Consider the following 16,642-nt stretch of genomic DNA (forward strand, 5'->3'; position numbering starts at 1 on the left):
TGACCCCACGAGTTTCATGTGACATGTAGGGGCATGGTCAATGATGGTTGTGACCAAGTTAGGTCAAAATCGGTGTAAGCATGTGAGTGCTAGAGCAAATGTAATGGTCGGCAGAAGAAGAAAGAAAGAACCTGTAAGAAAAAAGACACAGCCGTGACTAACGTCACGGCTGTGTAACTAGACTTAGCTGTGGTCTAAGACCACGAACACAGCCGTGTTTTGACCCCTAATGACCTTTAACCCCAAAATATATGACAACGCCCATAGACATTGGCTAATGTCAATGCATGGGTGCACGTGGCACAACTTTGCTATGTTATTTGTGGCAGAAGGGGCATTTTGAAGGTTTTTCGTCTCATACCGGAAGTGACCCTTAATGACCTTTGACCCCAAATAAAAAAAATACCACGTATGAATTGGGTAACCACAATTCATGTGTGAACATACCGTTACTGTCCTATGTTTTTCTTAGCAAATAAAAAAATTTGGAAGGTTTTTCGTTTTATACCGGAAGTGACCCCTTAATGACCTTTGACCCCAAATCTGTGAGGACCCCATAGACACTGGGTAATAACAATTCATGTGTGCAAGTGGTGTCACTGTCCTACGTAATTTGTGGGAGAAGAAGCATTTTAAAGGTATTTCGTTTTATACCGGAAGTGGCCCTTAATGACCTTTGACACTAAATAAAAAAATACCACATATACACAGGGTAACTACAATTTATGTGTGAACATATCTTTACTGTCCTATGTTTTTCTTAGCAAATAAAAAATTTGGAAGGTTTTTCGTTTTATACCGGAAGTGACCCCTTAATGACCTTTGACCCCAAATCTGCGAGGACCCCATAGACACTGGATAATAACAATGCATGTGTGCAAGTAGTGTCACGGTCCTACGTAATCTGTGAGAGAAGAAGCATTTTGAGTTGAAATCACGTTTTTGACCCCTATGACCCCTGCGTGACCTTTGACCCCATGAGTTTCATGTGACATGTAGGGGCATGGACAATGATGGCTTTGACCAAGTCAGGTCAAAATCGGTCCAAGCATGTGAGTGCTAGAGCAAATGTAATGGTCGGCAGAAGAAAGAAAGAAGAACTAGACTAAGCTGTGGTCTAACCCACGAACACAGCCGTGTTGTTACCCCTAGTGACCTTTGACCACAAAATATATGAAAACGGCCAAAGACATTGGCTAATGTCAATGCATGGGTGCATGTGGCACCACTTTGCTATGTTACTTGTGGCAGAAGGGGCATTTTGAAGGTTTTTCGTCTCAGACCGGAAGTGACCCCTTAATGACATTTGACCCCAAATAAAAAAATACCACATATGAATTGGGTACCCATAATTCATGTGTGAACATACCGTTACTGTCCTATGTTTTTCTTAGCAAATAAAAAAAAATTGAAGGTTTTTCGTTTTATACCGGAAGTGACCCCTTAATGACCTTTGACCCCAAATCTGTGAGGACCCCATAGACACTGGGTAATAACAATGCATGTATGCAAGTGGTGTTACTGTCCTACGTAATTTGTGGGAGAAGAAGCATTTAAAAGGTATTTCGTTTTGTACCGGAAGTGGCCCCTTAATGACCTTTGACACTTAATAAAAAATACCACATATACACAGGGTAACTACAATGTATGTGTGAACATGCCGTTACTGTCCTATGTTTTTCTTAGCAAATAAAAAAAATTTGAAGGTTTTTCGTTTTATACCGGAAGTGACCCCTTAATGACCTTTGACCCCAAATCTGTGAGGACCCCATAGACACTGGGTAATAACAATGCATGTGTGCAAGTGCTGTCACTGTCCTACGTAATTTGTCGGAGAAGAAGCATTTTAAAGGTATTTCGTTTTATACCGGAAGTGGCCCCTTAATGACCTTTGACCCTAAATAAAAAAAATACCACATATACACAGGGTAACTACAATTTATGTGTGAACATACCGTTACTGTCCTATGTTTTTCTTAGCAAATAAAATTTTTTGAAGATTTTTCGTTTTATACCGGAAGTAACCCTTTAATGACCTTTGACCCCAAATCTGTGAGGACCCCATAGACACGGGATAATAACAATTCATGTGTGCAAGTGGTGTCACCGTCCTATGTAATCTGTGAGAGAAGAAGCATTTTGAGTTGAAATCACGTTTTTGACCCCTATGACCCCTGCGTGACCTTTGACCCCACGAGTTTCATATGACATGTAGGGGCATGGTCAATGATGGTTATGACCAAGTTAGGTCAAAATCGGTGTAAGCATGTAAGTGCTAGAGCAAATGAAGTGGTCGGCAGAAAGAAAGAAGAAAGAAGAAAGAACCTGTAAGAAAAAAGACACAGCCGTGACTAACGTCACGGCTGTGTAAAGAACCTGTAAGAAAAAAGACACAGCCGTGACTAACGTCACGGCTGTGTAACTAGACTAAGCTGTGGTCTAACCCACGAACACAGCCGTGTTGTTACCCCTAATGACCTTTGACCACAAAATATATGAAAACGGCCAAAGACATTGGCTAATGTCAATGCATGGGTGCATGTGGCACCACTTTGCTATGTTACTTGTGGCAGAAGGGCATTTTGAAGGTTTTTCGTCTCAGACCGGAAGTGACCCCTTAATGACATTTGACCCCAAATAAAAAATACCACATATGAATTGGGTACCCATAATTCATGTGTGAACATACCGTTACTGTCCTATGTTTTTCTTAGCAAATAAAAAAATTTGAAGGTTTTTCGTTTTATACCGGAAGTGGCCCCTTAATGACCTTTGACCCTAAATAAAAAAATACCACATATACACAGGGTAACTACAATTTATGTGTGAACATACCGTTACTGTCCTATGTTTTTCTTAGCAAATAAAAAAAATTTGATGGTTTTTCGTTTTATACCGGAAGTGACCCCTTAATGACCTTTGACCCCAAATCTGTGAGGACCCCATAGACACTGGATAATAGCAATGCATGTGTGCAAGTGGTGTCACTGTCCTACGTAATCTGTGAGAGAAGAAGCATTTTGAGTTGAAATCACGTTTTTGACCTTATGACCCCTGCGTGACCTTTGACCCCACGAGTTTCATATGACATATAGGGGCATGGTCAATGATGGTTGTGACCAAGTTAGGTCAAAATCGGTGTAAGCATGTAAGTGCTAGAGCAAATGTAGTGGTCGGCAGAAGAAAGAAGAAAGAAGAAAGAAGAAAGAAGAAAGAACCTGTAAGAAAAAAGACACAGCCGTGACTAACGTCACGGCTGTGTAAAGAAGAAAGAAGAAAGAACCTGTAAGAAAAAAGACAGCCGTGACTAACGTCACGGCTGTGTAGAGAACCTGTAAGAAAAAAGACACAGCCGTGACTAACGTCACGGCTGTGTAAAGAAAGAAAGAAAGACTAGACTTAGCTGTGGTCTAAGACCACGAACACAGCCGTGTTGTTACCCCTAATGACCTTTGACCACAAAATATATGAAAACGGCCAAAGACATTGGCTAATGTCAATGCATGGGTGCATGTGGCACCACTTTGCTATGTTACTTGTGGCAGGAGGGGCATTTTGAAGGTTTTTCGTCTCAGACCGGAAGTGACCCCTTAATGACATTTGGCCCCAAATAAAAAATACCACATATGAATTGGGTACCCACAATTCATGTGTGAACATACCGTTACTGTCCTATGTTTTTCTTAGCAAATAAAACATTTTGACGGTTTTTCGTTTTACACCGGAAGTGACCCCTTAATGACATTTGACCCCAAATAAAAAAATACCACATATGAATTGGGTACCCACAATTCATTTGTGAACATACCGTTACTGTCCTATGTTTTTCTTAGCAAATAAAAAAAATTGAAGGTTTTCGTTTTATACCGGAAGTGACCCCTTAATGACCTTTGACCCCAAATCTGTGAGGACCCCATAGACACTGCGTAATAACAATGCATTTATGCAAGTGGCGTTACTGTCCTACGTAATTTGTGGGAGAAGAAGCATTTTTAAGGTATTTCGTTTTGTACCGGAAGTGGCCCATTAATGACATTTGACCCTAAATAAAAAATACCACATATACACAGGGTAACTACAATTTATGTGTGAACATACCGTTACTGTCCTATGTTTTTCTTAGCAAATAAAAAAAATTTGAATGTTTTTCGTTTTATACCGGAAGTGACCCCTTAATGACCTTTGACCCCAAATCTGTGAGGACCCCATAGACACTGGATAATGGCAATGCATGTGTGCAAGTGGTGTCACTGTCCTACGTAATCTGTGAGAGAAGAAGCATTTTGAGTTGAAATCACGTTTTGACCCCTATGACCCCTGCGTGACCTTTGACCCCACGAGTTTCATGTGACATGTAGGGGCATGGTCAATGATGGTTGTGACTAAGTTACGTCAAAATCGGTGTAAGTATGTAAGTGCTAGAGCAAATGTAGTGGTCGGCAGAAGAAGAAGAAAGAAGAACTAGACTAAGCTGTGGTCTAACCCACGAACACAGCCGTGTTGTTACCCCTAATGACCTTTGACCCCAAAGTATATGAAAACGGCCATAGACATTGGCTAATGTCAATGCATGGGTGCATGTGGCACCACTTTGCTATGTTACTTGTGGCAGAAGGGGCATTTTGAAGGTTTTTCGTCTCAGACCGGAAGTGACCCCTTAATGACATTTGACCCCAAATAAAAAAATACCACATATGAATTGGGTAACCGCAATTCATGTGTGCACATACCGTTACTGTCCTATGTTTTTCTTAGCATATACAAATTTTTGAAGGTTTTTCGTTTTATACCGGAAGTGACCCCTTAATGACCTTTGACCCCAAATCTGTGAGGACCCTATAAACACTGGGTAATAACAATGCATGTGTGCAAGTGGTGTCACTGTCCTACGTAATTTGTGGGAGAAGAAGCATTTTAAAGGTATTTCGTTTTATACCGGAAGTGGCCCCTTAATGACCTTTGACCCTAAATTAAAAAATACCATATATACACAGGGTAGCTGCAATTTATGTGTGAACATACCGTTACTGTCCTATGTTTTTCTTAGCAAATAAAAAAATTTGAAAGTTTTTCATTTTATACCGGAAGTGACCCCTTAATGACCTTTGACCCCAAATCTGTGAGGACCCCATAGACACTGGATAATAACAATGCATGTGTGCAAGTAGTGTCACGGTCCTACGTAATCTGTGAGAGAAGAAGCATTTTGAGTTGAAATCACGTTTTTGACCCCTATGACCCCTGCGTGACCTTTGACCCCACGAGTTTCATATGACATGTAGGGGCATGGTCAATGATGGTTGTGACCAAGTTAGGTCAAAATCGGTGTAAGCATGTAAGTGCTAGAGCAAATGTAGTGGTCGGCAGAAAGAAGAAAGAACTAGACTAAGCTGTGGTCTAACCCACGAACACAGCCGTGTTGTTACCCCTAATGACCTTTGACCACAAAATATATGAAAACGGCCAAAGACATTGGCTAATGTCAATGCATGGGTGCATGTGGCACCACTTTGCTATGTTACTTGTGGCAGAAGGGGCATTTTGAAGGTTTTTCGTCTCAGACCGGAAGTGACCCCTTAATGACATTTGACCCCAAATAAAAAAATACCACATATGAATTGGGTACCCATAATTCATGTGTGAACATACCGTTACTGTCCTATGTTTTTCTTAGCAAAAAAAAAATTTGAAGGTTTTTCGTTTTATACCGGAAGTGACCCCTTAATGACTTTTGACCCCAAATCTGTGAGGACCCCATAGACACTGGGTAATAACAATGCATGTGTGTAAGTGCTGTCACTGTCCTACGTAATTTGTCGGAGAAGAAGCATTCTAAAGGTATTTCGTGTTATACCGGAAGTGGCCCCTTAATGACCTTTGACCCTAAATAAAAAAAATACCACATATACACAGGGTAACTACAATTTATGTGTGAACATACCGTTACTGTCCTATGTTTTTCTTAGCAAATAAAAAAATTTTGATGGTTTTTCGTTTTATACCGGAAGTGACCCCTTAATGACCTTTGACCCCAAATCTGTCAGGACCCCATAGACACTGGATAATAACAATGCATGTGTGCAAGTGGTGTCACTGTCCTACGTAATCTGTGAGAGAAGAAGCATTTTGAGTTGAAATCACGTTTTTGACCCCTATGACCCCTGCGTGACCTTTGACCCCACGAGTTTCATGTGACATGTAGGGGCATGGTCAATGATGGTTGTGACTAAGTTACGTCAAAATCGGTGTAAGTATGTAAGTGCTAGAGCAAATGTAGTGGTCGGCAGAAGAAGAAGAAAGAAGAACTAGACTAAGCTGTGGTCTAACCCACGAACACAGCCGTGTTGTTACCCCTAATGACCTTTGACCCCAAAATATATGAAAACGGCCATAGACATTGGCTAATGTCAATGCATGGGTGCATGTGGCACCACTTTGCTATGTTACTTGTGGCAGAAGGGGCATTTTGAAGGTTTTTCGTCTCAGACCGGAAGTGACCCCTTAATGACATTTGACCCCAAATAAAAAATACCACATATGAATTGGGTAACTGCAATTCATGTGTACATACCGTTACTGTCCTATGTTTTTCTTAGCATATACAAATTTTTGAAGGTTTTTCGTTTTATACCGGAAGTGACCCCTTAATGACCTTTGACCCCAAATCTGTGAGGACCCTATAAACACTGGGTAATAACAATGCATGTGTGCAAGTGGTGTCACTGTCCTACGTAATTTGTGGGAGAAGAAGCATTTTAAAGGTATTTCGTTTTATACCGGAAGTGGCCCCTTAATGACCTTTGACCCTAAATTAAAAAATACCATATATACACAGGGTAGCTGCAATTTATGTGTGAACATACCGTTACTGTCCTATGTTTTTCTTAGCAAATAAAAAAATTTGAAAGTTTTTCATTTTATACCGGAAGTGACCCCTTATTGACCTTTGACCCCAAATCTGTGAGGACCCCATAGACACTGGATAATAACAATGCATGTGTGCAAGTAGTGTCACGGTCCTACGTAATCTGTGAGAGAAGAAGCATTTTGAGTTGAAATCACGTTTTTGACCCCTATGACCCCTGCGTGACCTTTGACCCCACGAGTTTCATATGACATGTAGGGGCATGGTCAATGATGGTTGTGACCAAGTTAGGTCAAAATCGGTGTAAGCATGTAAGTGCTAGAGCAAATGTAGTGGTCGGCAGAAAGAAGAAAGAACTAGACTAAGCTGTGGTCTAACCCACGAACACAGCCGTGTTGTTACCCCTAATGACCTTTGACCACAAAATATATGAAAACGGCCAAAGACATTGGCTAATGTCAATGCATGGGTGCATGTGGCACCACTTTGCTATGTTACTTGTGGCAGAAGGGGCATTTTGAAGGTTTTTCGTCTCAGACCGGAAGTGACCCCTTAATGACATTTGACCCCAAATAAAAAATACCACATATGAATTGGGTACCCATAATTCATGTGTGAACATACCGTTACTGTCCTATGTTTTTCTTAGCAAATAAAAAAAAATTTGAAGGTTTTTCGTTTTATACCGGAAGTGACCCCTTAATGACCTTTGACCCCAAATCTGTGAGGACCCCATAGACACTGGGTAATAACAATGCATGTGTGTAAGTGCTGTCACTGTCCTACGTAATTTGTCGGAGAAGAAGCATTTTAAAGGTATTTCGTTTTATACCGGAAGTGGCCCCTTAATGACCTTTGACCCTAAATAAAAAATACCACATATACACAGGGTAACTACAATTTATGTGTGAACATACCGTTACTGTCCTATGTTTTTCTTAGCAAATAAAAAAATTTTGATGGTTTTTCGTTTTATACCGGAAGTGACCCCTTAATGACCTTTGACCCCAAATCTGTCAGGACCCCATAGACACTGGATAATAACAATGCATGTGTGCAAGTGGTGTCACTGTCCTACGTAATCTGTGAGAGAAGAAGCATTTTGAGTTGAAATCACGTTTTTGACCCCTATGACCCCTGCGTGACCTTTGACCCCACGAGTTTCATGTGACATGTAGGGGCATGGTCAATGATGGTTGTGACTAAGTTACGTCAAAATCGGTGTAAGTATGTAAGTGCTAGAGCAAATGTAGTGGTCGGCAGAAGAAGAAGAAAGAAGAACTAGACTAAGCTGTGGTCTAACCCACGAACACAGCCGTGTTGTTACCCCTAATGACCTTTGACCCCAAAATATATGAAAACGGCCATAGACATTGGCTAATGTCAATGCATGGGTGCATGTGGCACCACTTTGCTATGTTACTTGTGGCAGAAGGGCATTTTGAAGGTTTTTCGTCTCAGACCGGAAGTGACCCCTTAATGACATTTGACCCCAAATAAAAAAATACCACATATGAATTGGGTAACCGCAATTCATGTGTGCACATACCGTTACTGTCCTATGTTTTTCTTAGCATATACAAATTTTTGAAGGTTTTCGTTTTATACCGGAAGTGACCCCTTAATGACCTTTGACCCCAAATCTGTGAGGACCCTATAAACACTGGGTAATAACAATGCATGTGTGCAAGTGGTGTCACTGTCCTACGTAATTTGTGGGAGAAGAAGCATTTTAAAGGTATTTCGTTTTATACCGGAAGTGGCCCTTAATGACCTTTGACCCTAAATTAAAAAATACCATATATACACAGGGTAGCTGCAATTTATGTGTGAACATACCGTTACTGTCCTATGTTTTTCTTAGCAAATAAAAAAAATTGAAAGTTTTTCATTTTATACCGGAAGTGACCCCTTAATGACCTTTGACCCCAAATCTGTGAGGACCCCATAGACACTGGATAATAACAATGCATGTGTGCAAGTAGTGTCACGGTCCTACGTAATCTGTGAGAGAAGAAGCATTTTGAGTTGAAATCACGTTTTTGACCCCTATGACCCCTGCGTGACCTTTGACCCCACGAGTTTCATATGACATGTAGGGGCATGGTCAATGATGGTTGTGACCAAGTTAGGTCAAAATCGGTGTAAGCATGTAAGTGCTAGAGCAAATGTAGTGGTCGGCAGAAAGAAGAAAGAAGTAGACTAAGCTGTGGTCTAACCCACGAACACAGCCGTGTTGTTACCCCTAATGACCTTTGACCACAAAATATATGAAAACGGCCAAAGACATTGGCTAATGTCAATGCATGGGTGCATGTGGCACCACTTTGCTATGTTACTTGTGGCAGAAGGGGCATTTTGAAGGTTTTTCGTCTCAGACCGGAAGTGACCCCTTAATGACATTTGACCCCAAATAAAAAAATACCACATATGAATTGGGTACCCATAATTCATGTGTGAACATACCGTTACTGTCCTATGTTTTTCTTAGCAAATAAAAAAATTTGAAGGTTTTTCGTTTTATACCGGAAGTGACCCCTTAATGACCTTTGACCCCAAATCTGTGAGGACCCCATAGACACTGGGTAATAACAATGCATGTGTGTAAGTGCTGTCACTGTCCTACGTAATTTGTCGGAGAAGAAGCATTCTAAAGGTATTTCGTTTTATACCGGAAGTGGCCCCTTAATGACCTTTGACCCTAAATAAAAAATACCACATATACACAAGGTAACTACAATTTATGTGTGAACATACCGTTACTGTCCTATGTTTTTCTTAGCAAATAAAAAATTTTGATGGTTTTTCGTTTTATACCGGAAGTGACCCCTTAATGACCTTTGACCCCAAATCTGTGAGGACCCCATAGACACTGGATAATAACAATGCATGTGTGCAAGTGGTGTCACTGTCCTACGTAATCTGTGAGAGAAGAAGCATTTTGAGTTGAAATCACGTTTTTGACCTTATGACCCCTGCGTGACCTTTGACCCCACGAGTTTCATATGACATGTAGGGACATGGTCAATGATGGTTGTGACCAAGTTAGGTCAAAATCGGTGTAAGCATGTAAGTGCTAGAGCAAATGTAGTGGTCGGCAGAAGAAAGAAGAAAGAAGAAAGAAGAAAGAACCTGTAAGAAAAAAGACACAGCCGTGACTAACGTCACGGCTGTGTAAAGAAGAAAGAAGAAAGAACCCGTAAGAAAAAAGACAGCCGTGACTAACGTCACGGCTGTGTAGAGAACCTGTAAGAAAAAGACACAGCCGTGACTAACGTCACGGCTGTGTAAAGAAAGAAAGAAAGACTAGACTTAGCTGTGGTCTAAGACCACGAACACAGCCGTGTTTTGACGCCTGAATGACCTTTGACCTCAAAATATATAAAACGCCCATAGACATTAGCTAATGTCAATGTATGGGTGCAAGTGGCACCACTTTGCTATGTTATTTGTGGCAGAAAAGGGGGGCAATTTGAAGGTTTTTCGTCTCAGACCGGAAGTGACCCTTAATGACCTTTGACCCCAAATGAAAAAATACCACATGTACAATAGGTAAACGCGATGCACGTGTGAATATACCATCACCCTCCTATGTTTTTCTTAGCAAATAAAATTTTTTGAAGGTTTTTCGTTTTATACCGGAAGTGACCCCTTAATGACCTTTGATTCCAAATTTGTGAGGACCCCATAGACACTGGGTAATAACAATGCATGTGTGCAAGTGGCGTCACTGTCATACGTAATTTGTGGGAGAAGAAGCATTTTAAAGGAATTTCGTTTTATACCGGAAGTATCCCTTAATGAACTTTGACCCTAAATAAAAAAAATACCACATATGCACAGAGTAACTACAATTTATTTGTAAACATACCTTACTGTCTTATGTTTTTCTTAGCAAATAAAAAATTTTGAAGGTTTTTCGTTTTATACCGGAAGTGACCCCTTAATGACCTTTGACCCCAAATCTGTGAGGACCCCATAGACACTGGATAATAACAATGCATGTGTGCAAGTGGTGTCACTCTCCTACGTAATCTGTGAGAGAAGAAGCATTTTGAGTTGAAATCACGTTTTTGACCCCTATGACCCCTGCTTGACCTTTGACCCCACGAGTTTCATATGACAGATAGGGGCATAGTCAATGATGGTTGTGACCAAGTTAGGTCAAAATCGGTACAAGCATGTAAGTGCTAGAGCAAATGTAGTGGTCGGCAGAAGAAAGAAGAAAGAAGAAGAAAGAACCTGTAAGAAAAAAGACACAGCCGTGACTAACGTCACGGCTGTGTAAGAAGAAGAAGAAAGAACCTGTAAGAAAAAAGACACAGCCGTGACTAACGTCACGGCTGTGTAAAGAAAGAAAGAAAGAAAGAAGAAACTAGACTTAGCTGTGGTCTAAGACCACGAACACAGCCGTGTTGTAACCCCCAATGACCTTTGACCCCAAAATATATGAAAACCCCATAGACATTGGCTAATGTCAATGCATGGGTGCATGTGGCATCACTTTGCTATGTTATTTGTGGCAGAAGGGGCATTTTGAAGGTTTTTCGTCTCAGGCCGGAAGTGACCCCTTAATGACCTTTGACCCGAAATTAAAAAACACCACATATGAATTGGGTAACCACAATTCATGTGTGAACATACCGTTACTGTCCTATGTTTTTCTTAGCAAATAAGAAATTTTGAAGGTTTTTCGTGTTACACCGGAAGTGACCCCTTAGTGACCTTTGATCCCAAATCTGTGAGGACCCCATAGACACTGGGTAATAACAATGCATGTGTGCAAGTGGTGTCACTGTCCTACGTAATTTGTGGGAGAAGAAGCATTTTAAAGGTATTTCGTTTTATACCGGAAGTGGCCCTTAATGACCTTTGACCCTAAATAAAAAAAATACCACATATACACAGGGTAACTACAATTTATGTGTGAACATACCGTTACTGTCCTATGTTTTTCTTAGCAAATAAAATTTTCGAAGGTTTTTCGTTTTATACCGGAAGTGACCCCTTAATGACCTTTGACCCCAAATCTGTGAGGACCCCATAGACACTGGGTAATAACAATTCATGTGTGCAAGTGGTGTCACTGTCCTACGTAATTTGTGGGAGAAGAAGCATTTTAAAGGTATTTCGTTTTATACCGGAAGTGGCCCCTAAATGACATTTGACCCTAAATTAAAAAATACCACATATACACAGGGTAACTACAATTTATGTGTGAACATACCGTTACTGTCCTATGTTTTTCTTAGCAAATAAAAAAAAATTGAAGTTTTTTCGTTTTATACCGGAAGTGACCCCTTAATGACCTTTGACCCCAAATCTGTGAGGACCCCATAGACACAAGATAATAACAATGCATGTGTGCAAGTGGTGTCACTGTCCTACGTAATCTGTGAGAGAAGAAGCATTTTGAGTTGAAATCACGTTTTTGACCCCTATGACCCCTGCGTGACCTTTGACCCCACGAGTTTCATATGACATGTAGGGGCATGGTCAATAATGGTTTTGACCAAGTTAGGTTAAAGTCGGTGTAAGCATGTAAGTGCTAGAGCAAATGAAGTGGTCGGCAGAAGAAAGAAAGAAGAATTAGCTGTGGTCTAAGACCACGAACACAGCCGTGTTGTAACCCCCAATGACCTTTGACCCCAAAATATAGGAAAACCCCATAGACATTGGCTAATGTCAATGCATGGGTGCATGTGGCATCACTTTGCTATGTTATTTGTGGCAGAAGGGGCATTTTGAAGGTATTTCGTCTCAGGCCGGAAGTGACCCCTTAATGACCTTTGACCCGAAATAAAAAACACCACATATGAATTGGGTAACCACAATTCATGTGTGAACATACCGTTACTGTCCTATGTTTTTCTTAGCAAATAAGAAATTTTGAAGGTTTTTCGTTTTATACCGGAAGTGACCCCTGAATGACCTTTGACCCAAAATCTGTGAGGACCCCATAGACACTGGGTAATAACAATGCATGTGTGCGAGTGGTGTCACTGTCCTACGTAATTTGTGGGAGAAGAAGCATTTTAAAGGTATTTCGTTTTATACCGGAAGTGGCCCTTAATGACCTTTGACCCTAAATAAAAAATACCACATATACACAGGGTAACTACAATTTATGTGTGAACATACCGTTACTGTCCTATGTTTTTCTTAGCAAATAAGAAATTTTGAAGGTTTTTCGTTTTATACCGGAAGTGACCCCTTAATAACCTTTGACCCCAAATCTGTGAGGACCCCATAGACACTGGGTAATAACAATGCATGTGTGCAAGTGGTGTCACTGTCCTACGTAATTTGTGGGAGAAGAAGCATTTTAAAGGTATTTCGTTTTATACCGGAAGTGGCCCTTAATGACCTTTGACCCTAAATAAAAAAATACCACATATACAAAGGGTAACTACAATTTATGTGTGAACATACCGTTACTGTCCTATGTTTTTCTTAGCAAATAAGAAATTTTGAAGGTTTTTCGTTTTATACCGGAAGTGACCCCTTAATAACCTTTGACCCCAAATCTGTGAGGACCCCATAGACACTGGGTAATAACAATGCATGTGTGCAAGTGGTGTCACTGTCCTACGTAATTTGTGAGAGAAGAAGCATTTTAAAGGTATTTCGTTTTATACCGGAAGTGGCCCTTAATGACCTTTGACCCTAAATAAAAATACCACATATACACAGGGTAACTACAATTTATGTGTGAACATACCGTTACTGTCCTATGTTTTTCTTAGCAAATACAAATTTTTGATGGTTTTTCGTTTTATACCGGAAGTGACCCCTTAATGACCTTTGACCTCAAATCTGTGAGGACCCCATAGACACTAGATAATAACAATGCATGTGTGCAAGTGGTGTCACTGTCCTACGTAATCTGTGAGAGAAGAAGCATTTTGAGTTGAAATCACGTTTTTGACCCCTATGACCCCTGCGTGACCTTTGACCCCACGAATTTCATATGACATGTAGGGGCATGGTCAATGATGGTTGTGACCAAGTTAGGTCAAAATCGGTGTAAGCATGTAAGTGCTAGAGCAAATGTAGTGGTCGGCAGAAGAAGAAGAAAGAAAGAAGAAAGAACCTGTAAGAAAAAAGACACAGCCGTGTACTAGATATATTGCATCCTTAGTAAGGCTGCGAAGTCTAGCCGTGACCTTGAAATGACATCTGATGACCTTGAAATGACCTTCACCACATTTTGCATCATATCCACATAACATATACTAATTTTCATTCAAATTGAATAAACTTTGTAATTTGACCCTTTTGACCTTTAGTTGACCTCTGGTGACCTTGAAATGACCTCCAATATATTTTGAATCATATCAAGATCACATATACTAATTTTCATCTAAATTGGACAAATATTAGAATTTGACCCCTTTTGACCTTTCGTTGACCTCTGGTGACCTTGAAATGACCTCCAATATATTGTGAATCATATCAAGATCACATATACTAATTTTCATTTAAATTGGACAAACTTTAGAATTTTACCCCTTTTGACCCCAAAACAGACCCCTCCTCCATGTTTAAGCCAAATCTGATTACAATCGTATATGAACATAATGCTAGAGCCCTTTTGGCATTATTCTGATGATCACAGCACGTAATATGCAGAAAATATTGAATTTTAAAGTGATTTTCAGTAATCAACCATTTTTGTCCCTGTTTGACCTTGAACTCAAAATCTGTGAGGACCCCATAGACACCAACTAATGTCAATGCATATGTGTCAGTCGCATCTCTGTACCATATAATCTGTAGGAAAAGAAGCATTTTGAAGGTATTTGGTTATGTGCCGGAAATACCCCTTAATGACCTTTTGACCCCAAATCTGTGAGGACCCCATAGGCCCCGGCTATAGCCAAGGTAAATGTCCAAATCTCGATACTCTACCATGTAATCTGTAGGAGAAGAAGCATTTTTGGTAAAAATCACATTTTTAGCCAAAATTACTCATGCGTGACGTTTGACCCCAAATGGGTCATGTCATATGTAAAGGCTGGGGTAGTTGAGCTTGTGCGCAAGTTTGGTCATAATCGGTCAAATAATGAAGGAGCTATAGCAAATTATATCAAATGTTGACAGAAAGAAGAAGAACTAGACTAAGCTGTGGTCTAACCCACGAACACAGCCGTGTTGTTACCCCTAATGACCTTTGACCCCAAAATATATGAAAACGGCCATAGACATTGGCTAATGTCAATGCATGGGTGCATGTGGCACCACTTTGCTATGTTACTTGTGACAGAAGGGGGCATTTTGAAGGTTTTTCGTCTCAGACCGGAAGTGACCCCTTAATGACATTTGACCCCAAATAAGAAAATACCACATATGAATTGGGTACCCACAATTCATGTGTGAACATACCGTTACTGTCCTATGTTTTTCTTAGCAAATAAAAATTTTTGACGGTTTTTCGTTTTATACCGGAAGTGAGCACTTAATGACCTTTGACCCCAAATCTGTGAGGACCCCATAGACACTGGATAATAACAATGCATGTATGCAAGTGGTGTTACTGTCCGACGTAATTTGTGGGAGAAGAAGCATTTTAAAGGTATTTCGTTTTGTACCGGAAGTGGCCCCTTAATGACCTTTGACCCTAAATAAAAAAATACCACATATACACAGGGTAACTACAATTTATGTGTGAACATACCGTTACTGTCCTATGTTTTTCTTATCAAATAAATAAAATTGAAATTTTTTCGTTTTATACCGGAAGTGACCCCTTAATGACCTTTGACCCCAAATCTGTGAGGACCCCATAGACACTGGATAATTACAATGCATGTGTGCAAGTGGTGTCACTGTCCTACGTAATCTGTGAGAGAAGAAGCATTTTGAGTTGAAATCACGTTTTTGACCCCTATGACCCCTGCGTGACCTTTGACCCCACGAGTTTCATATGACATGTAGGGGCATGGTCAATGATGGTTGTGACCAAGCTAGGTCAAAATCGGTGTAAGCATGTAAGTGCTAGAGCAAATGTAGTGGTCGGCAGAAAGAAGAACTAGACTTAGCTGTGGTCTAAGACCACGAACACAGCCGTGTTTTGACGCCTTAATGACCTTTGACCTCAAAATATATAAAACGCCCATAGACATTGGCTAATGTCAATGTATGGGTGCAAGTGGCACCACTTTGCTATGTTATTTGTGGCAGAAAGGGGCATTTTGAAGGTTTTTAGTCTCAGACCGGAAGTGACCCCTTAATGACCTTTGACCCCAAATGAAAAAATACCACATGTACAATAGGTAAACACAATTCACGTGTGAATATACCATCACCCTCCAATGTTTTTCTTAGCAAATAAAAAATTTTGAAGGTTTTTCGTTTTATACCGGAAGTGACCCCTTAATGACCTTTGATTCCAAATTTGTGAGGACCCCATAGACACTGGGTAATAACAATGCATGTGTGCAAGTGGCGTCACTGTCATACGTAATTTGTGGAAGAAGAAGCATTTTAAAGGAATTTCGTTTTATACCGGAAGTAGCCCTTAATGACCTTTGACCCTAAATGAAAAAATACCACAAATGCACAGAGTAACTACAATTTATTTGTGAACATACCGTTACTGTCCTATGTTTTTCTTAGCAAATAAAAATTTTTGAAGGTTTTTCGTTTTATACCGGAAGTGACCCCTTAATGACCTTTGACCCCAAATCTGTGAGGACCCCATAGACACTGGCTAATAACAATGCATGTGTGCAAATGGTGTCACTCTCCTACGTAATCTGTGAGAGAAGAAGCATT

The sequence above is a fragment of the Amphiura filiformis genome, chromosome 5, assembly GCF_039555335.1.
Source record: "Amphiura filiformis chromosome 5, Afil_fr2py, whole genome shotgun sequence".
Lineage (NCBI taxonomy): Eukaryota > Metazoa > Echinodermata > Ophiuroidea > Amphilepidida > Amphiuridae > Amphiura > Amphiura filiformis.